We start from the raw sequence: 25,725 nt of genomic DNA, 5'->3' as shown, positions 1-25,725 counted from the left end.
GAATAATCTGCTTTTATGATGTTGATTGAGGGATAAATATTGGCCAGGGCACGGAGAGTGAGGGGATCGGTGGTGGGGGGCAGTAACTCTGATGCTCTTCTTCAAAATAGTGCCATGGGATCTTTTAAATCCACCTGGATGGGCAGATTGGGCCTCAGTTTAACATTTCATCTGACAGTGCAGCCCACCTTCCGTTCTGCCCTTTCAACAGGACAGCCAACTCGTACTGCCCCTTCGACAGTGTAGTTCTCCTTTGGTACTGCCCCTGTCTCAGTGCTGCGCTGCCTAAATACTACCACTGCATCAGTGCAGTGTTTCCTTAGCACTGCATCTCTGACAATGTGGCACTCTCTCAGCACTGCACAGAAATGTCAGCCTGGATTTTGTTCTATAACCCTTTGCCTTGGAGACGAGAATGCTACCAACTGAGCCGCAGCCATCAAGAGGCATTATTTTAAAGAGGAGGAAAAACAGGAACATATCCTTTTCATTATAAGCAATGCTACTTCATTTCTGAAGTAGATTATGGCAGTCTTATTGTTGAGGTAGCGCTATTATACAAACAAGATCAAGCACCTCCAAACCCAGGGAATACCTTCACAGGGTAAATTAGACAACAGAAAGTAAGAGATAACTGCTGGGATCTTATACTGAGAGGCCCAACCTTTTTATTCTGCCTGTGGATGTACTGACCATTCATACATACTAGCATTGAGGGTGTGCACACTGGCGCTTGCACAGACAACCTACCACAAGGTCAGGGAATGTTATATGGCTGGAATGGTAAAGTTGCAAATACAGCAACTTTGTCTGCCCCTGATCAAAGTTGGTTATTCTGGTCTTCAAATCTAACTTACAGGGGAAAAAAATGGGAGAATTTGGAACTAGCTCATATTGTAAGCAGTTTTACCACATAACTCATCCTAAGATGATACAGCACTGAAGGAGGCCACTCAGCCCATTATATCTGGACCAGCTCCTTATTGGAGTTATCCAATTAATACCACTCCCCTGTTGCTCTGTAACTCTATCCCATAGTATTAAACTCAGACACATTTTGATATGGGTAGCCATCCTAATGGAGTGGTTGGCACACACCTTACACATAACAGAGTAACTCTTGCCAATCATAGTGTTTGTAAATATCCTTTAAAGTGGAATATGTCTATAGCTTTTGCATTTAATTTTTAATGGGTTTTAATATATTTACCCTCTCAATGTCAAACCTCCCTTACCAATGGCCGAAATGGTGGAAAAAAAGGGGGAAAAATGGGAGATCAAAGGGTTAACATAGATGTATCGTTTTGTTGATGCCACTGCCTTCAGCCACTGGAATATTTGAATAGTGACTCCAATATTATGACGCCCTGGAGTTACGAGCTTTGAAACGATTACGTGTGCAGCTGATGTGTAAATGTTGGCCAGGAGCCCATCTGGCAGCAGAGAAATAAACATATTGTAGATGCTTTGTATTGTAAAGAGCTCCATAGAGGGGAGTTGCTAACTGTGCAAATTGTCTCTTAGCATCCACCCTAAGATGGCATTGCTCAATGTCAGCAAAGTCTTAATTTAATACTAATTAATACTATATTGTGATCTTTACTGATCAGAAATCATACTTTTACAAAACCACATGACTAGCCCCAACTAACTCCTCTATCTATATGCGAAATAATCTCTAGCACACTGCCTTTAATTTCGCCTCAGGGACACACACACACACACACACACACACACACACACACACACACACACAAATAATCTCCTTGATTTCCTCTTGCAATCTGAATTAAATTTGAGAGGGAGGAAAGCTATAGGGAGGAGTCAGTCTGGGGGCAGTCGAACTAGCTGAAATGCAGTTTGACACTGAAGGCTCACGTGACCCAGCCTGCTATGGTAATCAACATTATCAAAGCTCCGTGCTCTGGTCTTTTAACAGCACGAGAACAGTGAATTGTAGGCACGCCTCAATCGACACAAGGCATTGGCTTCATGACAAAGCAAGGAGGGGGATAGCTGCCTGCTAGACTTCCCTAAGGGAGGGAGAAAGAGAGACAGACAGACAGAACACTGTCTGCTACTGCATCCACTCCAGAGACTCATTTCTTCTTAAGGTACTGTACAGCAGTTAGTTTTTAAACAAAGACCTAAAGGCTGTGTGAATGAGTCATATGGTGTGTATAAGCATTCGTTTTCTCTTATTTAAAAAAAACTGTTAGAGATGAGGCTGACTGCAGTAGTTTTTGTGTAGCCTTCCACTTGTTAGTTCACGTATTTACTGTATTTATGTGCAGCCTGTTTCAACACACAGATAGGAATGTGAACGGAAACACAATGGACCACCTCTGTGCAGAACAGTTCAATGCCTGGCTGTGTGAGAGACTGCTTCACAACACAAGCATATGTTGCAGTGTGACAGCTTCAAACAGTTTAGGGTTTTGGGTGATTGTTACTGATTCCTTTTCACCCTTTTCAATGTTCTTCCCTCGGAGACATGTATTTAAAACAATGCAGTCGATACCGCTTCTGGCACAAAATGCAGGTTGTCTAATGCAGTGCAGGAAGAATTCAAAATTGATGGTCCATTAGCGAGATCCATTTGGTAATGTGATTTTCTAGTTTAACCCAAGGAATGATTCTTTCAATCAGATTTGAAAATGTGTATTTTTGGATTTCCTGTGACCCAGGATACATTTGTAGAAAACCACTGAAAACTTATTCTTTATATTGGGTGAATGCTGACAGCCAAAGCATAGCGGTGTCCCGCAGACTATGGTACTCTGCACTATAAAGCAGGGGAACTATAGAGGTCAACAGCATCAGAGATTCATGTGAACATAAAACTGCAACGTGGATTCCCTCCTTTTCTCTGCTGCGGGAATTGTGTCTCTTGAGGCTTTTCTTGGAGGTGGCACCAAGTGAAAAGGGAAAGACTGAGCACAGGATGCAGCTGTCTGTTCAGGCATTGCTTTTGTATAGCTTCTCTAAGAAATGTAAAGCTGAGAATAGTGCGAAACAATGGGATTTTCCAAAATTTTATTTGGATTGAAACGTTCTGAAGCAGACATATGTTCAGTTTGTTGTCAGATCAGCAAACAAACTTTTTTGTCTGTAACAATTCAGAGGAAAGATGACTGGAGCAGATACCACAGGAATTTGTGCGTGTACAAAAATGATGTGTTTCTATAGATTGGGGATTGATGTAGTGCAGTATTAGGCTATACAAACTAAGGCTCTGTCCTATTCAATTGATCTCAGTAGCTGTGGCCTTTTTGAAAGTTCATAGCTCACTGGTAAATGCACCATGTGCTAGTTACTGAGTCATACAAATCAGGAAGGTCCCACGTGTAATCTCCCTTCTGTGTTCAGTTATACCACTTCTAAATTTATAATAATGGAGCTTTCTATTTCTCTCTCTCTCGCTGTCTCAACCCTCCAACTGCACTGAAATCCTCACTCATGCCTTCAACTCCAGCCTCACTTTTTTTAACATCCTGTGTGCTGGTCACCTAAGCTCCATTGCATTCCAGCTTGCTGCCCCATCCTATTCCTCACAAACCCTGGTTCACTTGACTTCCATTGTTTTTCAGCAACCTCCGCTGGCTCCCCAGCACTGGCGTACCACCGTGTTCCTCCCTGGTGAAAACCAGCTGCTCCCACATCTGTAATTCTACCCCACCCTTTAGGCGAGGGGGCATTGACTGGGGTGGGAGAAGCAGGGATAGGAGGCTAACAATGAATAATATTAGTAATAGCTGAAAAGATTTTTTTACAACCTGTTTTACATACAATAGGACAGTTGGAGCAGCATTTATTTATTGAGTACCTCCTGATTGCTAGTCACAGTGTGTCTCATATCAAAATGCATCTTTAAAGGGCAATGTTCTTAAAAATGTTTTATGGTGAGGCAAGTGTAGGGATGGTAAAAATACCTCAATCGTTCCCAGCTCCTGTGTGTGTGCACGAGAGAGAGATTTATGCTGTAATTTGCCAAGCTGTCAAGCCTAGTCATTCTACTTAAAGGGATGAATATGAAGCAATAAATCACACCAACAGTGGATAGGATATGGGGAAGGTGGAAGCTGCAGATGATTAAGAGGTGGGGGGTGGGGAGCAGTAATTGATCTGACCAATTGATTTGTTTGGCCCTAGGTACCCTTCCAATTGTGTGTTGTTGGGAGAGCACACGGTTATTGTGCAAGCTGCTGAGCTTGAAAGCTAGAAATGATTAGGGATTGTGAAGGTCAGGGCTGACTAAGTGCTGTGGTGAGCAGAACATTGGCAGAGCAATTTGAAAGGTTTCTGTTGGCTGTAGATTCAATTGGGACCAGCAAGGTCTCCTGTCAGAGGCCATTTTGGCTAAATATCTGATCACATATCTTTGAATGAAATGTGTATCTCTTAGTTTTTGTCCATCAGTGGTCAAACTTCTTTGCTTTTACAATAACATTTGCTGTTGTTTTGAGAACAGTACTGCTGAAGATCACAGTTTCAATTTGAAACTGGGAGGAATTCCAAGTTAATTGTGCATTTGGTGTCTGCAAAGTATTTTAATCATTAGGTGGGTAGCTAGGTATAAAATCCAAGACAGTCTGAAACTTTGTGTTGCTATCTCCATCACTGGCATAAGTGGCATACTAGACCATGATGGCCACACCATCTATTAGGGAATGTTTACATCCATGATGTTTCTTCCTTAGCACTTTCATTAAATCCATTTTTTTCAGCCAAATATCATTTAGATTCAGAGACTTAGGGCAGAATTTTACAGCCCCGTTTCAGTGGGGATGGGGCTGTGAAATGCGGCGAGACATTATAATCTCCAAGTAAAATCCCACTGTCGTAAAATTCTGCCCTTAGAGTTAACATTCTCTTTATAGACTGGGTTAAAGCTCTTTTACAATATTATGTTAATCCATTAAGCTGTGAATTGTGAGGTACTCACAACTAAGTTTGCAGAAATATTGAAATAATGTTTTAAGCCAGATTTCCAGCCCGCATATTACAGATGCCATGCCTATTGTTGCAAATGGCTTTCTCAATCATGCACATTTAGAGTTGTGTTTCAGGCCATTTAATCATCCTGCAACCTTGCCCTATAAACATAACATGGAATGCTATGACGTTAGAGTTAGTTGATGAATGATCTCATGTAGCGCTGCTCACAAGTAGCCTGTTCTCTGAAGCATGGTTGTAATATTTAATTTCTAACTTGACCTGATCCTTTTAATGCTCAGGTATTAGTTGCGGAGGAGTGGTTTAATTAGTTCTGGAGGTCTATTGGAAACTAATTATTACTAGAAATTTCTAGCAGTTTGGCAGCTGCTTGACAGCTGTTAGCCATCTCAACAATCGCTCCAGATTAGCTCAACTTTGGAAAAACCATCAGGAAAATAAAACATTTTCTCTCTCTTTCTGTACTTCTTGAAATATTGTTCAGCATTGATTTTGTCGTTGTTTTATTTGGAATGTGATGTTTGGAGTTGTGGTCACCCTTAAGCTTACATAGAAACAGAAAGATGTTGATTTGTCAACAAAACACAGTTACATTTTCCTTTAATTGAGAAACTCAGGTGCAGGGTCAAGACACTACCAAGTGTAGAGGAAAGATAAGATAAACCAAGTAATGGTTAGCTTAGGTTTTGAATCACTTTAATTAGGCTAAATTAAATGATAGTATTTAATGTGAAGATTTATAAAAAAAAAATTAGGGAGAGTTTTTTTTAAAATGGTTTTTATTGTCATATTGAGGTGAGGTGAGAGTGACTGCCCTTGACATCAAGGCAGCATTTGACTGAGTGTGGCATCAAGGAGTCCTACCAAAACTGGAGTCAATGGGATTCAGGGGGAAAACCCTCCACTGGTTGGAGTCATACCAAGCACAAAGGAAGGTGGTTGTGGTTGTTGGAGGTCAGTCATTTCAGCTCCAGGACATCACTGCAGGAGTTCCTCAGGGTAGTGTCCTCGGCCCAACCATCTTCAGCTGCTTCATCAATGACCTTCCTTCCATCATAAGGTCAGAAGTGGGGAGGTTTGCTGATGATTGCACAATGTTCAGCACCATTCATGACCCCTCAGATACTGAAGCAGTCTGTGTTCAAATGCAGCAATATCCAGGCTTGGGCTGACAAGTGGCAAGTAACATTCGCACCACACAAATGTCAGGTGATGATCATCTCCAACAAGAGAGAATCTAACCATCACCTCCTGATGTTCAATGGCATTACCATTACTGAATCCCCCCGCCCCCCTATCAGCGTCATGGGCATTACCGTTCACCAGAAACTGAACTTGATCAGCCATATAAATACTGTGGCTACAAGAGCAGGTCAGAGGCTAGGAATCCTTTGGTGAGTAACTCACCTCCTGACTCCCCAAAACCTGTCCACCATCTACAAGGCACAAGTCAGGAGTGTGATGGAATACTCCCCACTTGCCTGGATGAGTGCAGCTCCCACAATGCTCAAGAAGCTTGACATCATCCAGGACAAAGCAGCCCGCTTGATTGGCACCACATCCACAAACATTCACTCCCTCCACCACAGCCACACAGCGGCAGCAGTGTGTACCATCTACAAGATGCACTGCAGGAATTAACCTCTGCATTCACCATGACCACTGCCATCTAGAAGGACAAGGGCAGCAGATGGGAACACCTCCACCTGAAAGTTCCCCCTCCAAGCCACTCACTATCCTGACGTGGAAATATATTGCTGTTCCTTCACTATCACCGGGTCAAAATCCTGGAACTCCCTAACAGCACTGTGGGTGTACCCGCACATGGACTGCAGCGGTTCAAGAAGGCAGCTCACCACCACCTTCTCAGGGGCAACTAGGGATGGGCAATAAATGCTGGCCTAACCAGTGAAGCCCACATCCCATGAATGAGTATGAAAAAGGAATTGTCTGAATAGAATGATTTAGTTGTACAATAAGTTTGAGTCTTTACCCTTACATTTGCAGTTAAATATGGTGGAAGTCTTGTAATAGAAAATCAATGAATACATTTTAGCAAGAACAACTAGCTCTTTTACAGTGCCTTTAACAAAAATTCCCAAGTACACTCGACAGTACAGTTAGATAGGGAACCATTGTTCAGCAATTTAGGGAGAAGAGAGGACTGCTAGGCTTAATGACTCCGATGCACTCCTCACTGGCATCCCACATTTCACCCTCTGAAAACTGAGGTCATCCAAAACACAGTCCTAAACCATGTCCTAACCCATAGCAAATCCTGGTCACCTATCAACCTTGTGCTCACCCACATTAACTCCTGGTTCTGCCTTCTGATATGATCCCTGTAAAGATTGATAAGTTGAAAAAGAAATTCAAACTTCCAGTTAATAGCTGAAAAGGATGATGCAACAGGATTTCATGCTTTAAAACCTTTACTTTGACAAATGACAAAACCATGATCAAACACCATTTTTCTAGACAACTTATACTTTAAGTTATGGAAAGGGATGTTCCCCTTTTATAGCTATCACATGTCACGCTCTCCACAGGTTTACAGTCCTTATAACTGTTGTGAACAATGTATAATGTTTAAGTTGAATTTATATGTATATATATATTTTGTGTGTTAAGAAAGGTAAAAATGATTTCCATTTCAGTTAGGTTTTGTTTATGAACCTTGGTGCCTGGGAGTCTGGATCGTGACTAAAAGGTGTCAGGTCTTTTGGATTTGTTTGTATATATACATTTTTAATGAGGTCCTACAACCCCTGAAGCTAGAGATGGGTTAAAAAGGGGCTGGAAGTTCACTGATTCTGGAAAAAGAAAACAAAAAATGGAATAAGTTTTACTTTTGCCTAGCGACAGTGATCCAGTGACATAGACCCAGAAAAAGACAGGAGAGGGGGAGAGTTCAGTGTGTGTTCTGTGTTGTGTGTTGTGTGTGTGTGTCAGAGAGAGAAGACAGGAATCTGAAGCCTCCTGAGAAGAAATATGCAAGACTGGTGTGGGACAGTAGTTAACTGAATAACCAGCAATGGGACTGAGTAAAGTGATCAGTTTAGCAGAGCTGCTACTGGAAAACTGAATTCAGGGAACTCATTTGCTTGCTCTGCAGTTGAAGAAATAGTGAGTTTATAGTCTCGTGTTTGGGTGTCTCAGGGAGAGATACGAGTTGTATGAGTCACAAGCTGTATGAGATACAGGAATTCACCAAAAGAAAATTGTTTGCAACGGTGCCAGTCCCAAGCGAGAAGCCTTTGTGTCAAGCTAGAGCTAACTCTTCACTGGTTTATGTATCTGTAAAGATGTTGCTGGAGTAAAGGAATAGTGGGAATTTGAAGTGTCTTTTTGTGCTGTGTTGAGAACTTTCCAATCTTTTTGTCTGGTGTAATATAGTTAATTTTTCTTTAATAAGTATTTTATTCTTTGTATTAAAAGTTCATCAGCAGGCTCCTGTGAATTTGTTCAGTAACTTTCCTCCATGGTTAGGATCTATCAAGCCAGGTTTCACTCTGGGATCTGACTTGTCAAGTATCAACAGCAGTTGGGATCGTAACATAGCAAACAGTCCACAGTTGCTCCCAGCTTCTAATGGGTCCGCATTTCCCCGTTTCACTTTGATAACTTTGAATGACCACCTCCAGACACTTCCCTTGGTTTCCAAAAAGTTTCCTAAATCCACTATTGATCGTAAAGCCTGTCCTGATGATTCTCCCCCTCTGACCACGCTAGGATGAATCTCTGTAAACCTTAGATGGCTGTGGGATGCGTTCCAAAACATATGATTAAGATGCTTGTAAGATTGTTAACAATCGCTTCAATTTTAAAATTCTCAACCTTGTTTTCAAATCCCTCTATGGCTTTGCCCCTCCCTGTGTCTTGTCATCCCCCATAGCCCTCCAAAATATCTTCACTCCTTTGTATCTCCCCTTCTTCCTTTAAGTTACTCTTAAAACCTTCCTGTGATCAAAGCTTTTGATCATCTGCCCTAATAGCTCCTTGTATGATATGTTTGATAACGCTCCTGTGAAATACCTTGGAGCATTTTACTACATTAAAGGCGCTGTATAACTGCAAATTGTTGATGTTGTTTCGGGAGGGAGTCTCTGACAGTAGGACTCAAGCAGCTGAAGGCCCTGCCATCCACTTTGAGTGACAAAGAGAGAACTGTAAAAGGTTAGAATTAGAGGAACAGTGAAAGTGTGGGAGGGGCTATAAGGCTAGAGCAAGATGTTGACATAGTTGGAATGGAACAGTAGAGGGATTTGAAGACTTCAAATAGAGACATTCTTTACTGAGGGACCAATTTGTTTCCCATGCTTTGCACTGCTTTTACATTAGAAACCACATTGGATTAAACAGTTTCTTCATTATGTTTTTCTCTTTTTTAACTCGTCTTTTATCTCTCTCAAGTTTGCACAGCAACACAGGGTGGGCCTATAGGAAGAAGCCCTTGTGCTTCTTTCATATTGGCCTAGAAATTATTTTTAGGGACAAATGAACATGAGGAATGATTCTTGCAGTGGTCAACAGAGACATGAGAATAGCATGAAATTGGCCATTTGGCCCTGGCCAAATATTCAGTTCAAGGTACCTGAGGCTGTTGCATTTGCACATGCTCACCCAATGGAAGCAAGTGATTTCGGGCATTCTGCCTCACCACCAGTGGCACTTCCTTTTTCAAATAACCTAACAATTTTGTTAAAAATTATCTTTTTGTCAGTGGCACTGGAGAGGCTACATGAGAATGGCAGAAGCCTGAGCAGATCAAGTCTTAGCACTGCACACTAAGCCCCCTTGTTAGCATATGAAAAAGGGCCAGACCAATTTTGGTGGGGCATTTTCAGGTGGCCTTGGGGCACAGTATGTTGCACACTAAAATTGATTTTTTTGGGGGCCTGATCATATCTGTTTAAAAAGAGACTCAAAGGCGACCAGTTTCAACCTTTATCTTTTGAGCTTTCCAATACACATTTAATTCACTTTTTGGTGTGCTGCTTTATTGCAATCTAAATGTTGATCACTAATGCATCTTTTTCAAGGGAGTTGATATAACACCCTTCAGTGGTTGAAAGGAGTTCGTGGCTCTTATCCTCTAGTCGAATATCAATTAATTTTCTCTGCATCCAAATGCAATTATTAATTGTCACAAAACTTCATTGCAGTATTAAAGTGAAGATAATGTTCTGATTTTTTAATACAGTTTTAGTAACAAAGCTTGCATTTATTTACTTCTTACTGTTGTTGCAATGTACTTCACATTTAACAAATTATTTTGAATTAGTTACTCATGCTATAGAGGTGCCATTTTACATACAAACAGCAACGAGAAGGATGACTGGAGACTCTGTCCCTGATGGTATTAGTTAAGGGAAGAATGCAAGACAGGCTCTCTGTTTTGTTGCTTCACTCAAAGAGCAGCACCTTTGTGCGGGAATACCGCACTTGAAGCATGAGCCTTAGAGAGGATCTTAAACTCACAACTTTATACTGAAAGCTCACATTGCCCCTAACAGGGCCAACCGATATAAAATAAATATCATGCTATGTTTAAGTCAGTGATGGATAACGAATAAAAATGGCATTTAAAACAATAAGGGGAAAGCAGATTTCTGATTATTAAATTGAGGACAGTTTCTGGGACAGTCACAGTTCATTCTCAAACTAGACTGCAGAGCAGCTGCGATCTGAACTCTTCAGTAAACTGATTACATTCCCTGGCACATGAGCTTTTTCAGTGCTGTGTATGTATTTTTTTATTATGCCAGGCAATTATATTACAGAGGGGATGTGAGGAAGAACTTTTTTCCCCTGAGTGTGGCAATGACCTAGAACTTTGTGCCTGCAAGATTGGTGAAAGCAGAGATAATCATTGATTTCAAAAAGAAATTGGATAGGCACCAGAGAGGAATAAACTTGCAAGGCTATGGGGACTGAGCAGGAGAGTGAGACTGATTGGATTTCTCCGCAAGGAGTCATCATGGACTCGATGGGCCGAATGGCCTTCTTCAGTGCCATTATTACTCTGACTATATAACATTCTTGGAGGGCTTGCCAGAGTAGATGCTGAGAGGTTGTTCCTACTGAACTGAAAGCCTAGAACTAACAGTCATAGTTTCCATGTAAAGGGATGGCAATTTACATAGAAGTGTCTTCATTCGATGGCTATGAATCTTAGTAATTCTCCACTCCAGAAGGCCATGGATGCTCAGTTGTTAAGCATGTTCAGGATCGAGACTGATAGATTTTTGGGTACCAGACGAATCGAGGGGCCTGGTTGGCTGAGGTGGTTAGAATTCCGAACTGTTCAGAATGGTGCCAACAGCTCAGGGTTTGATCTCAGCTCCAGCCTGAGGTAGACCAGGGGCCTGGCTCCTTGCCCTGCCCCCACAGTAAAACCATGGCACAAGCCGCGCTTTGGTGACCTTCGTAATGGAGGATGCTGCTTGGAGAGGAGAGAGAAAGAAATCAAAGGACATGGGGGTGGAGCAGGAGAATGAATTTGAAATGGTAGATCTTATTGAATGACACTGAGCAGGCTCAAGGGGCCGGATGGACTACTCCAGCTCCTATTTCTTATGTAGCTGGTCTTGTGTTGATGCAAAGTCTTTCTCCAATTGTACTGATGTAAGGTGATAAGTGTAAGTACAGTTTAACATTACAAAACTTGGGTGGGTTTCTCTCAGTACTTCAGCTTCCCACCTTGTTGAAGTGCAGTTCAAACCTTTTGTTTTTAATGAACTTAAATTCCCTATTTTTGTTTTCTTAAAAAAAAATACAGCTGCATTTGCTGCTGTAAAGCTGTGATCAGGAACATGGCCAGCATCCACAAACCACCGGTGCTTGTGAACAGACACAGGCCTGCAGATAGTGGCATTGTGCAGTGTTTTACAAGACACTGTATGAGAACAAGGCCACACCTATTTTCTTGAAAAAATAATTAACTGAAATATTGGGGGTCATTTTAAATTCATGCCCCAAAAGGGAAACTGGCAGGATCTGAACAGCCGTTGAAGTTGGTGGAAAAGTAAAATCAGGTGAAGTGTACAATGGGCAGCTCATGCAATCCAAAAACAGCAGCAGCTTTGGTGCATTTATACAGCGCCTTTAATATAATAAATTGCCACGCGGTGCGTCCCAGGAGCATTATTAAGCAAAATTTGACACCACACCACATAAGGAGATATTAGGGCAGATGTCAAAGGAGGAAGGAGAAGTAGAGAGTGGGAGACGTTTAGAGAGGAATACCAGAGTTTAGTCCCGAGAGTTCACCATCAGCCGTGCACTCAAAATTATATCCACGCATTCAACAGCTACAGTTATGAGTTTTTTTTTAAAACAGCATAAAATGGTGAAGTTTATTTTAAATGTGCACAGAACACATTAACATGTGATAGAAGCAAAATACCACAGATGCTGGAAACCTGAAACAAAAACAAAATGCTGGGGAAAGTCAGCAGGCCTGACTGCATCTGTGGAGAGAGGAAGAGAGTTAACGTTTCGAGTCCGTAGAACCTCTGAAGAAGGGTCATACGGGCTTGAAATGTCAACTGTTTCTCTCCCCACATTAACGTGTGAGTTTGTTAATTCTTTTGAAAAAGTTTAATTCTTATTGCTAATGAATTATGCTGAGATAAGTAATTCAGTTTCTTATTAGGAGGGTCCTGTTGCTCTGCTTGGCGGTCGATGAAATCCTATTATCATAGTTTTCCCTGAAGGTTCCATACACTTGTCTACATCAGGTTTTTGAGGAGTGTCCGTGTTACCAGCTCTCAGGCAGCCGGTGGCAACTTGCTGAATTTCCAAATTCCCAAAATTGGGGAGACCCAGTTTAAAAAAAAAGTGAGTCACTTGGCAACAGGGTTTTAGTGAATCCATTGATTTAAATTGGGGTTGTCACTGGTTCACTGGAAGCTGCCAATACGTGCGCCCCTCTAATTCTGCCGAAACCCAGTTGAAAGTTTCTCCTTCGAACATGCATTAATGATAATTCTGAGCCTCGGGGAATGCAAGCCCTGTGATCTGTTTTGAGTTTGAAGTGCTTACTTTTGAAAAGGCAGTTCAGTATTCTCCTTGTATACGCTTCAGAGCTTCGCGTAAATAACCAAATTTGACATCCCAGAGGGTTGTGGGGCTGAATGAGGTTACAACGGCTAAGGAGGGGGCAAGATTTGAATGGCCCTTTGGGTGACTGCACTGTCCAGTGTAGCTGTGGCCATCACACAATTAAGGGCAGTGCTTATGGGTCAATGACCGAGGAGAAAAATCACCATAGATTCTTATTCCTCATTGGGACCAAACAAGAACAACAACAACTTACATTTATATAGGGCCTTTAACGTAGTCAAACATCCTAAGGCATCACAGGAGCATAATCGGACAAAAATGACGCCAAGCCAAAGGGGTAGCCTTTAGAACAGTTTAATCATGGATGACCCCATTTCTTACTGAGCTTCTCCATGTTTGCTGTAGGGTGATGCAGTTAGATCTCACACGGTAACCTCCTTGGTAATCTTGAGAGCTGATAAGTCTTATCCCACATGTAGCTTAAACCCCCATAGGTGCAACTAATGGGAGGGAGGCAATGAGTGAAATCTGTCCCCCATATCATTTGGACATGGATTATATCCCACTCTCGTCCCAGCTGCAAATCAGTAAATAACCTCTAATGTCTCCAGGTCTCCCCAGAGAGAGAGAGAAAAACACAGTTTAAGAGCTGGATATTCATGGAACTGGGAAATGGTGAGAGGCACCCAGGTGTGGAAGTCCTGCTCCATTTCCGACCGATCCCAGTTTTGCTGGTCGGGGAAAGGGGCAGAGTGTGAATCATACAGGAGGGGAAACCGAATTCAGCGGGGCCATTTGAGCTCGGCACTGAGTTCAAGCAGACCCAATGTTATTTGTTGCAGGGCCTTAACCCGCAGTGTGGGAGTCACAAACTAATGGAGTGGACGTAAATGCTCCTGAAAGGCGGAGAAGATCTGTTTAACCGTTGTGATCTTAAGTTTCTTAAATCCCTCAACTCTTAAATTAAAAAAAAGTCAGCTTTTCTTTAATTCTTTCATGGGATGTGGGCTTCACAGGCAAGACCAGCATTTATTACCCTTGAACTGAAGGGCTTGCTAGGCCATTTCAGCGGAAAGTTAAGAAAAGAATCAGCCACTTGCTTTTGGTCTGGAATCAAATATTTTACAAACCTAGGCCAGACCAGAATGGCAAATTTCCTCCCCTCAGGATATTAGTGAGCCAGCTGGGTTTTTTGCAGCAATTGATAGTCACCATTACCGATGCTAATTTATATTCCACTAGCTGCCAAAGTGGGATTTGAACCCATGTCACCAGAACGTTAATGTGGGCCTCTGGATTATTAGCCCAGTGGCTTTACCACCACGCCACCATCTCCACCACCTGCTCCCCTGTAGCTTGTAGTGATTGTTTTACAAAAAAAAAACAGCTGTTGGGCTGCTTCATTTGGCAGGCTATGTACTGCAGGCTAGAAAAAAGCAGTAGCATCTAATCATGCAGTCTGAACAGAGTTCTTTTTTGATATTTCCCCAAGGGCTATCATAACATTATGAATGCATGGCTAAGTTTCAAAAGGTATAATTATCACAGGGCATTCTGAGTTCACAGTTTGATTGACAGTTTAAAGAGGCTATTAAAGGATTAAGGGTGTGAACATAGGTTTGTTTTCTTTAATAAGAGATTAACCATGTGAGGAAATTTGAAAATTTGCTTTCATTTATGGGAGGTATTTTCACTATCAAGTCTGTAGAGTGAGAACTGTTAGATTTTTAGAAGATTTTTTTTCACCTCCAGAATGTTCCTGAGGTCTGCAAATGGTGGATCCTAGGTGAGTTTGCATTGAGTTGATATGAGAAGCATGAGAGGTCTTGGGGGCTGGGTGAGGGATGAGGGCAAGTGGTTCTAAAATCTTCTAAAACAACTGGGAACAAAGTTGGGTCTTTGAGCCAGCCTGCTTAGGTACTTACCTGCTTCCACGGCCACCTAGCATCTGCTTCTGGGGTCAATGGGCTTGACTTCATCCCGTATCCCTCTGACCCCCCTGTTCGCAACCCCCAACCCCCCACCCCAGAGTGAAAATCTCACGAATCGGAGCACTTTTTAACTGAGGCGGGTCCAGAGTATCAGGAAATTTCCCCACTCCAGCCACCCACCTCAGTAACCAAAACCTAGCTCTAAGTTTCAGGTCTGTGACACAGGTCAGATGCTGCCTGAACTGCTGGGTATTTCTAACATTTTCTGTCTATATTTCAGATTTCCAGCATCTGCAGCATTTGTGCTTTTGTATTAGATTTTCTGAGACTTGCAACAGTTTAATGTATCATCACGTATTCCCATTCAATAGGTGATGTGATATTTAAACATGTCACTCGACTTATGCCAGGTTGTTGTATTCAAATGCTCAGTTTTTGCAAAACTTGAAGTGACTTTACACATATTTAGATGCCCCATATCTGGTCATGTGCATTGGCGATCAGTGCTTTAGGTGTAGCAGTAATGTTCCAGTTTATATTTTTTGCTTCTTTTGATGATGGGAGGAGGGAGGGTATATCTCGCATTGGTTATCAGGGTAATATCCATCATTTTCATTGTTGTTTAAACATTCTATTTAACCCAACCCAGCATGAAAGGCCATTCTGACCCTCAACTGGAAATGAAACCAGTCTCCCTGTGCCCCAGAAATGCTTACGCCCCATTGCTATACTAATAACCTGGCATGAGGTTATATCAAAGCCAGAGTGAATTTAGTACCACATTTCTAGTATCCATAACAGCTATTGACCAGGTTCCCTTTTCCTGGGCAGCTCCTCCCCTAAGCCTCTGGGCTCTGGTTGGGTGTGTGGTGAACTGTTTGAAGGGGAAGGACAAAAATTCAAAGAGCAAAGGCTGAGAATGAAGCCAGTTTACACTGGAATCTCCCACCAATTGGAAAATCTGGTGCACAAACCAGATGGAAAAGCTGCAGCCACAACTGTTCTGGCCGCAGGGTCACTAAACCGGCCTGGGAGGCGGTGGCTGCGATGGTCATCACCACCGGAGCACAAAGGAAGCCAACCATCCAGGGCAGGAAGAGGATGGATGCTCTCATCTGTTTCATCAGGGTAAGTCAACTACCTCATCACTCAACACACACTCACAAACCCATCAGACATCCACAGGGATCTCGCACCTCAAGGGACAACACCACTAACCCTCACACACACCCTCACATCTCCATCAGGCTCATACCCTCTTGTCCATGGCTCCGCTCACTCTCCTTCCACCCGTTTTCATGCAGGAGAAGCTGGCTCATAACAGCAGGGAGAGGTCCCAGACCAGGGATGGAGTGGGCCACATTAGGCCCCTCACTCAGTTCGAGGATTGTGCCATGTCGCTGACTGGAGAGGATGGGGACCGTGCCTGCAGCAAAGGTGGGTGTTTGCTGCCAACTTCACATAAGGATCTTGTACCACATCATCCCTCTCTCAACGTAAATGTGAGTGCTCTCTCTCCAACTTGTGACTCTGCTGCCATGCACTAATTATCTCTACTTTGGTTCACAGGGAGCTCTGCCAAGTGACCGACACCCTCAGACAGCCAGTCCCTCAGCTCCATCCAGGTCCTCACCTCCAGCCAAGAGGACACCTCCTCCATTGAAGAGCTGGAAATAAGCAGCCTGGAAGACCCATCACAGCGCTTACCCACACCCTCCACCAGCACAGAGACACACGCCTCGGTGGGACTTAGATCTAGAGCCAGCTCCAGTTCACAATCTGGTGATCACCGCATGGACATGTGTCCGCAGCAGGAGGAGGCAGGTTCAACTGAGGTCCCCGGCACTGGGAGGACATATGGGGAAGAGGCATCTGTGAGGTCCGAGACTCTGGATTGATGACAATGCCTCTGGATCCAGCCTTCCAACTCATCGTGGAGTCAGCAGAAGACTGGGGAGCATCATGCAGAGCTGTTGGAAGCAAGTCAGAGGAGTGCGTCTGCCTGCTCTCTGATGAAGTGGTGTCCACATCTGCATGTGTGGAGGTTTCCATGGGGTGGATGGTGGACGCCAATGGTCCAGCAGAACATGGAGATGCATGTAGACTTGCAGTCCATTGCACTAGCCATGATTGAGTTCCTGCAGTGGCAATGTGAGAGGGAAATGAGGCACCTCGATGTCCCCTCAAGGACTCAGGCTGGGGCCGTCAGGCACACAAAGGGAGGAAGAGCAGCAGCTGGACATCCCTGGGTCATCCACTTAGGAATCTCAGAGGCTGCCCTCTGCCTCTGACTGCCTTTTGCCTGTGAACCCCTCCACCTCATCCTCTCACCATAGAGGGAGCAGCTGGACACAGGACAGCCAAAGGATGTCGGGGCCCTCAATGCCTCACCTTCCCCAGAGGACACACACCAAAGTCAACAGTGCCAAATATTGCACCGTCTGTCTCCACCCCTGCTGCGGATGTCAGGGCAGCACCTAGGAGAACTGGTCGGCCTAGAAAAGTTAAGAAATTCTGATCACAATTGGTTGCATGAGTGAACACATTTTGTCACTTTATAATCTGAAAATATATTCACTTTCACTGAATAATGTGTAATGGTGTCTTTCAGCTTCATTGACAGGCTGTGCGAGTCCTCTCAATGCATCCCCCCCCCACCCCCTGCACCTGCACTTGTCCAACACGAGGCTCCCCTCACTTTAAATTTTGACCACACTGGTCATAGTCAAGTTTTTCATCAGCTCCCCCCCACCGTCCTTTCCCCTCCCTCAGTCATCCATGTCCTTTCCCCCCCATCACTGACCCCACTGTCCCCGTCCACCTCCCCACCATCACTACCGACCTGAACCCTTCTCTTTCCAGGATGTCCAGGTGAACGTGCACATTCCCTACCTTCCTGAGAATCCCACCCCCATCCACATTGACCTCCCCGACCTCCTCCCTCTCACCCCCAGGGTCGGTGTCTGCCTCCGAGTCCCTACCAACCACCCTTGTCATCCCTTCTGCTATCAAAGCACCCTCACCCTCCCACCCTTCCAACTCCCTCTCATACTCATGATTCCCTCCTACCACACCCACCCTCAGTTTGCTCCCCAGGTGACAGTCACTGACTCCACAGATTCCTTACTCATTCACCTGGACATTCCCCACCTCCTACTCCCTCCTCCCCCAGACACCTTCCCCCTCCCTCCGAACTCACTCCTCCTCCACCCAGACACCTCTGAGCTCCTTCCCCGCTCTGAGCTCCATCCCTTAAACTCCCCTCCACCCATCCTCTCACCCTCCCAACCTTGCCCCCAACACCCCCCCCCCCCCGCCCCCGGGTACACTGTCCACCCACAGCTGGACCTTTACTCCACTTCCAACACCCCCCACCCCCCTCACCGATCCTACATCGTAGCCCATGGCCAAGACTGTGATGTTTCAAATCTGCTTTGGTATATCAACGGACACCTCCTACCTTCCGAGAGCTGCTTTGTGGCGAAGCCATGTCCATGAGGATCCACCCAGCATGTGATGTACATGTTCCCCCAGGTTCCAGTAGGCGTAGGGCTCCAGCGTCTTCATCTCCACTGATCTCTGCGATCTGAGGCCCTACCGCTAAGTCCCAAGTCCCAACTTCTGCCCGTTGCACCTGCCCAGGAGTGTTCTGGGCCGGTGTGTTTTCCCACCGATGTGGCAGGAAATCCAGCATAGGGGAAGATGATTCCGGTTGGGCCTTACTTTGCTTCCCATTACTGGGATGCAAATCGGGTTCACTCCGGCCTCCAGCAGGATTCGCTTTCCCCCATGGCGGAGACTATTAGACGATCCTACTGTGCTTTTGTGCCGGGGTGAAACCAATTTTTGGCTTTCTCGCCATATTGTCTCCTCCCCCCCCCCCCCCCCCCCCCCCCCCACCCACCATGACATCCAACACCAACAGGGCCGGAAACTTCCAGCCAACGCTTTTGACTCTTCAGGCTCCGAGGAAGAGTCAAATTGGATTTAAAACGTTAACTCTTGTTTTTATCTCCACAGATGCTACCAGACCCACTGAGTTTTTCCAGCACTTTGTTTTTACCTATGTTTTTGGTTTCCAACTTCAGCTGATCTGTCAATAATTTATAATATCATATGTCAGGTTTTCTTGCCGGGGGGAAAACATGCAAAGTTCCTACACATTTGATTTGTTATGGATGTGGGCATCACTGGCTAGGCCAGCAGTTATGTCCCATCCCTAATTGCCCTTGTTCAGAGAGTCAACCATATTGCTGTGGGTCTGGAGTCATGTGTAGGCCAGACCAGGTAAGGGCAGATTTCCTTCCTTCAAAGACGTTAATGACCCAGATGAGTTTTTATGATCGTTGGCAATAGTTTCGTGGTTGTCATCAGACTTTCAACTCCAGGTTTTTTTTTTATTGTCTTCAAATTCACCATCAGCCCTGGTGGGATTTGAACCCTGGTCTCCAGAACATTACCCTGAGTGTCTGGAGTACTCATCCAGTGATAATACCACTACAGGTAAATGATAAAGTAAGGGCACTCAGGGCTGTTAATCCTGTTACTGTTTTCATCTGTGAATGTTATACACTGGATCCTAGAGTCTGAAGGAAATGCTGGAACTTCCTGAGTTATTCAAATCACAATATTCATAAATGATGGAGCACACACCAATAGCTCTGTAAGGCAGAATTCCCGATGTCACAATGTGACGAGATGAAGCTATTCTCTTTGCTCAAACTCAACAATGCAAGTCATATTTGTATTCTGTAAGGACATGGTCTTAACAGAGGAAATCCCCAGCTAATAATAACCTAACTGATATTTGGGTACTTTTGACAATAACACAATGAGCAGTCAGCCTTCTTCCCAGCTGTAACAAAGAGGAAATCAGGTGCACACAACCATTGCTCTTCAAATCACTTCAGTTTAACTTGCCCTAGTGAGGGTGGGGAAGGGATATTAGTCGGCATTTCTGGCGCCGCCCATCGCCTGGATTTTCCGGTATCACTGAAGTTCAATGGACTTCTGGCTGGCTTTCCAAATGTTCCGCTCCCACCCGCGAATGGTCCCACCACGGATGGGTCCAGAAAATCCCAGCCGTTCTTTCAAGGTACATTTGTCCTACAAGAGGATGCCATTTTGCCAAGTTTGAAAGTGGAATATTTGGTGCAAAATTTAGGTCCTGACATGTCAGCAGCGTAAGCACGGGGATCTGTCCTCCAGCTACTAAACTGGGAGACAATTAAGTACTACCAGCTTGCTGGCATCTTGCTGACTGGATTGTCTTCGCATGTGCGAATAGTTGAAGAATGTAAGTGAGATGCTTCATTGGCTGAGAATCACAGGTGAACGTTATCAAATCCTCACCTGAAGTTCATACACAAGAGCTTCCGAGCAGGTCTGCCGAATAGCCATCAGGAGCAGAGACCCTGGTACACCTTTCTCCTGCCTGGTCTGGGGACACGTGATATCTATCACCATCCCTGCTCCAATCAGCCCACTTACCTCCAAAGCTACAGGGGAGGACTGATATCAACAACTTCATCGAAATGGAGACAAGAATTATTTAGCAAATCTGAAACTTTACAACAATATTCTGTAAAATATTTTTGAGTTTACAGTTATTGGACAATGAAAGGACTGGAAGAGCACAGTGCATGCACTGAGATTGAAAGATATTAATATATCATTTACCAATCTACTACTAGTTAATACCACCTATAGTTTACTGTGTATTTGCATCATAAGATCATACAAAATGGAAGCGGATTTAGGATTTGACCCATCGATCCTGCCCTGTCATTCAATATGATCACATTTGATCTGATCATGGCCTTAATGCTTTCCTGCCTCTCCCCCATAACCCTCGGCTCCCTTGTCAAATGAAAAATCTGTATAACTCGGCCTTGGATATATTCAATGACCCAGCCTCCACTGCACCTTGGGAAGGGAATTCCAAAGACTAACGACCCTTTGAAAGAGAAACTGTCCCCTCATATCTGACTTAAGTGGGAAATTCCTTATTTTTAAACTGTGTCCCCTGGTTCTAGATTTCCCCGCCAGAGGAAATGTACTCTCAGCATCTACCATGTCAAGCCCCCTTGATCTTATGTTTCAATAAGATTCTTTTAAACTCAATGAGTATAGGCCCAACCTGCTCAACCTTTCCTCATCCCAGGAACAAGCCTAGTGAACTTTCTCTGATTTGCTTCCAATGCAAGTATATCCCTGCTTAAGTAAGGAGACCAGAACTGTCCACAGTAGAGCGTCTCACCAATACACTGTGTGGTTGTAGCAAGGCTTCCTTACTTTTATATTCCATTCCTCTTGCAATAAAGGCAGACGATCCATTTACCTTCCTAGTTACTTGCTGTACTCACATGCTAACTTTCTGTGCTTCATGTATTAGGACATCCAGGTTCCCCCTGTACTGCAGCATGTTTCAGTCTTTCTCCATTTAAATAATATTCTGCTTTTCTGATCTTTCCATCAAAGTGCAGAACCTTACATTTTCCCACATATAAACTCCATCTACTAAATTTTTGCCCACTCATTTAACCTATCAATATCCCTTCGCAGACTCTTGAATCCTCCTCACAACTTGCTTTCTTACCTATCTTCATATCATCAGAAAATTTGACCACGATACAGTTGGGTTCTTTATCCAAGTCATTCATGTAGATCTTAAGTAATTGAGGCCCTAGTACTGCTCCCTGAGGCACCCCAATAGTTACAGTTTGCCAACCTGAGAATGGCCCATTTATCCCAACTCTCTGTTTCATGTTAGCCAATCCCCTATACATGCTATTTTCACCCCCAACACCATGAGCTCTTGCCTTTTATGGGGCATTTATTGAATGTATTTTAGAAATCCAAATACATTACCCAAAACCATGCTGACTCAACCTGTTTGTATTATGACTTCCTGCTATTACCTCCTTTAATAATGGATTGTAGCATTTTCCCAATGATGTATGTTAAACGAATTAGCCTATTGTTTCCTGCTTCCTGTCTCCCTCCTTTCTTGAATAGTGATGTTTCCTTTGTGGTTTTCCAATCCACTGGTACCTTCCCAGGATGTCAGGAATTTTGAAAGATGACACCCAGTGTGTCCACTTTCTCCGCAGCCACTTCCTTTAAGACCATAGGATTCAGGCCATCAGGTCCGGGGACTTGTCAACCTTTACTCCCATCAGTTTTCCCAACACTTTTTCTCTAGTGATCGTGATATATTCTTCCCTCCCTTTTGCTTCTTGATTTTCTACTATTCTTGGGATGCTTTATGTGTCTTCGACTGTGAAAACAGATTCAAAGTCTCTGCCATTTCCTTGTTTCCCATTATTAAATCCTCAGTCTCATTCTCTGAGGGACCAACTTTTGCTGCTCTTTTTCCTTTTTATATACTTGTAGAAGGTTTTTATTACTTGTTAATTTCCTCTCAAACTCCAATTTCTCCCCCTCTATTTTTTTTGACTAGTGTCTAAAATATTCACAATCTTCTGGCCTACCACTAATCTTTGCAGTATTGTACATTTTTTTTCAATTTGATACCATCTGTAACTTCCTTGGTTATCCACATATGGTGCATCCTTCTCATAGATTCTTTCTTTCTCAAAGGAATATATCTTTGAGAGTTAAGAAATATCTCCTTTAATGTCTGCCACTGCTTATCGACTATTTTCCCAGTCCACTTTAGCCAACTCTGTCTTCATACCCATTTAACTGCCTTTATTTAGGTTCAATACACTATTTTCAGACCCACATTTCTCATCTTCAAACTGAATGTGAAGTCCTATCATGTTATGATCACTCCTACCTAGAGGATCCTTTACCATGAGGTAATCTATTAATCCTGTCACATTACACATTGTCAGATCTAAAATAACCTGTTCCCTTGTTGGTTCCAAAATGTACTGGTCTAAGAAATTGTCCTGAATACACTTTGGGGAGAATTTTCATGTCGGTGTACAGGTGCGTAAAATGACACGCGGTGACATCGGGCATGCATCATTCTGATCTTTCGTGTGGCGGGTGCGTGACGGAGCTGGCTGTGCGCTCGCCGAACTGTCAAAGGCCTGTTAAGGCCAATTAAAATCAATTAACATAGTTATGAACGTTGCCTGTCCAACCTTAAGGTTGGTGGGCAGGCGAAGAGCCCAAACGGTTTTCATGAAACCTCATCCACGGGCGGGATGAGATTTCATGAAGATTTTATTAAATTAATAGATTTTTGCTCACTTCATAAACCATGTCCCAGCTCATGAGGGGACGTGTCTGAATAATTTTTATCTCTCTTTATTTCAAACTATTAAATATGAACTTAATCTCCCCAGCTCCTTGCCTTGGAGATTTCTGCGCTCTTTCGTGTGCATGCCTTAATTGGCCCGCCCACACAAAATGGTGGCGCGCAGCCTATCCCAGGCGGCAATCGGCTCTGCGCCTGCTCCCATCCAGCCTGCCCGAAAGGGAGAAAATTCTCCCCCTTCTGATCTCATCCACCAGCTACCTTTGCCAATTTGATTTGTGCAATCTATATCAAGATCAAAATTGCCCACAATTATTGCAATACCTTCCTTACAAGCTGCCATTATTTCTTCATTTATAATTTATCACTCGTTCGAAATTAACTATCATTGCAAACCAATCATTGTGTAGTTTTAATTCTTAGGCAGTATCCCCGTTAGGGGAGGGTTGGTTGAAGAGAGCTGGGATTTTTAATTTCATCTGTTTGATTGCGATGTGCAGTCAGATAACACCACATTTTTCTCATACATTCAGTGTACATTGTACATTATCATGAGAATTGAGCTTTGCCTATTGTGGCCATGCAGACTATTTGCAGTGAGTTGCATTAGAATGTGGGAGTGCTGCTGTGACTGCCTGTGTTGCCTGGGGTTTTCAGCCTTGTTATCATAGCTTCTACAGTCTGTGTCCCCTTTGTGTAGTGTACAGACGCGATAGAGAATTGTTGGCCTTTTGGTTAGCTGTTAGCAGGCAAGGAATCAGGAACAAATTTTGGAGCATTTGTCCTGTTTTAGACTTGGTAAATGCAAAAGTGTATTAAAAACATGGCTGCTTGGCTTACTGGCTGAACCAGCACTGATTAATTTGGGAAGGAGAAGACTTATTTTCATCGTTCTCTAAAATTTATAAGCTTTTAAAATCCAGGCATGACATTCTCATATTCTTGTCTATTTTACTGTCTATGTACTATCAGACTTCACATCTCAGTTTTTTTATGTTTCACCCACAAACAAAATTCTGCACATTTCCTGTTTATAAGGGTTCCTGAGAATTGTAGTTCTCTTTCTGTATTCGTGACTAAGAATGTGAGAAATCTGTAAACATGTATCTGCCTACTGGTAATCTAACATAGGGGTTCCTGGCGTCTACTGTCACCTTCATATCAAGTCTGGTACGCTGTCAGTTTAGAACAACGGGAGCAGAGTTAATCTAAAGGAAACTATTGCTCAAAGGTTGAGAAGTTTTGCACTGTTGCTACTTTTACCAAGTTCAAAGTCTTGAGCATTCTGTCTTCCAAGGGCAGCGATTAGGAAGGATTGTTAGTGGAAGAGTTGGGGGCTGGCATGGACGGGTACTAGTGTTGATGGAAAAATATATTTTGTTATTTCCATAAAGGTTTTTACTAAGATAAGAGGGCACGATTTCAGCACAAATCGAGCTTGCATTAATTGGTGAGCAATTAAAATTATGCTTTGCAATCCAATTTTGAAATTCCATCATATGAAGCAGTCCTCATCGGCTCCTCTTCCTCCTTTGGATTTTGTGTGAATTGCCTTTGGATGTTTTTGTTTATTTTTGGGGATTTTGATGTTGTGTATTTCCTTGGGTTCTTGCCCATTGGGCTCTCCTGTAAGCAGGACTCCTTATCAATGAGAACCAGAGATTGGCTTTTGTTCCACAATATCTAGATAGACATAGCAAGGCCCAGGAGCCAGGGCGTCCTCATCACTGTATTCCAGTTTACTGAAGAATATTATGTGCCACTATGTGATACCCTTGTCTTTGAAAAAAGGAAAAAATAGACAGTAAAATCCCGATGGCAGGTCAGACTGTAAACCACGAAACAAAATCATTAAACCGGAGAAGTACAAGCAGAGAACGTAGACTTCATTCAACAACAAAAACACTTCTCCTGAAAATATGAACAAAAACAAAACAAATAACTTGAAATGCTGCCTGACCTGCCAAGTATTTCCAACATGTTCTGTTTTTATTTCGCTTGAAATGTAGTTCCTTCGTGACTATTGGAGTTTACTGACTGAACTTGCATCTCCTGATAACTTCAGTTTGATTAATGAGGTGAGCACAGATAGTGAAATATAAAATTACAATCTCTAACTCCTAGTTATAGAGCTAAACATAGAAATTCAAAGAATTTACAGCATAGAAGGAGGTCATATGACCCAACTCGTCTGCGTTGACCAAAGCAAAGCTATCCAGCCTAATCCCACCTTCCAGCTCTTGGTCAGTAGCCCTGTAAGTTACTGCACTTTAAGTACATATTTAAACTTGTTGTGGGTTGGTGTCTCCACCACCTGTTCAAGCAGTGAGTTTCAGACCTCCACCACCTTCTGGGTAGAAAAAAATTATCCTTGAATCTCCTCTAATTATTCCAGCAATTACAGTAAATCTATTCCCCTTGGTTATTGAATTCTCTGCTTCCTATCCACTCTACTTGGGACCCTCATCATTTTATACATCGCACTTAAATCTCCCCCCTACCTCCTCTGTTCCAAGAAAACCACCCAGCCTATCCAATCTT

The 25,725-nt window shown here is 43.4% G+C and overlaps 1 protein-coding gene across 1 annotated transcript in view; it reads left to right on the top strand.

The window, feature by feature from the left end:
• The first annotated feature begins 1,905 nt into the window (after positions 1–1,905).
• The window catches only part of fam107b (family with sequence similarity 107 member B), a 103,599-nt gene continuing 79,779 nt past the window's right edge, over positions 1,906–25,725 (top strand). Inside the window, exon 1 of the mRNA XM_041203558.1 lies at positions 1,906–2,114. The gene's annotated coding sequence lies outside the window, so the exon portion shown is untranslated. The remainder of the gene's footprint in view (positions 2,115–25,725) is intronic.

This window comes from Carcharodon carcharias, chromosome 13 (assembly GCF_017639515.1).
Source record: "Carcharodon carcharias isolate sCarCar2 chromosome 13, sCarCar2.pri, whole genome shotgun sequence".
NCBI classification, from domain to species: domain Eukaryota; kingdom Metazoa; phylum Chordata; class Chondrichthyes; order Lamniformes; family Lamnidae; genus Carcharodon; species Carcharodon carcharias.
Note: the sequence above shows the minus strand (reverse complement) of the source record. Positions and strands in the feature narration are given on the sequence as shown.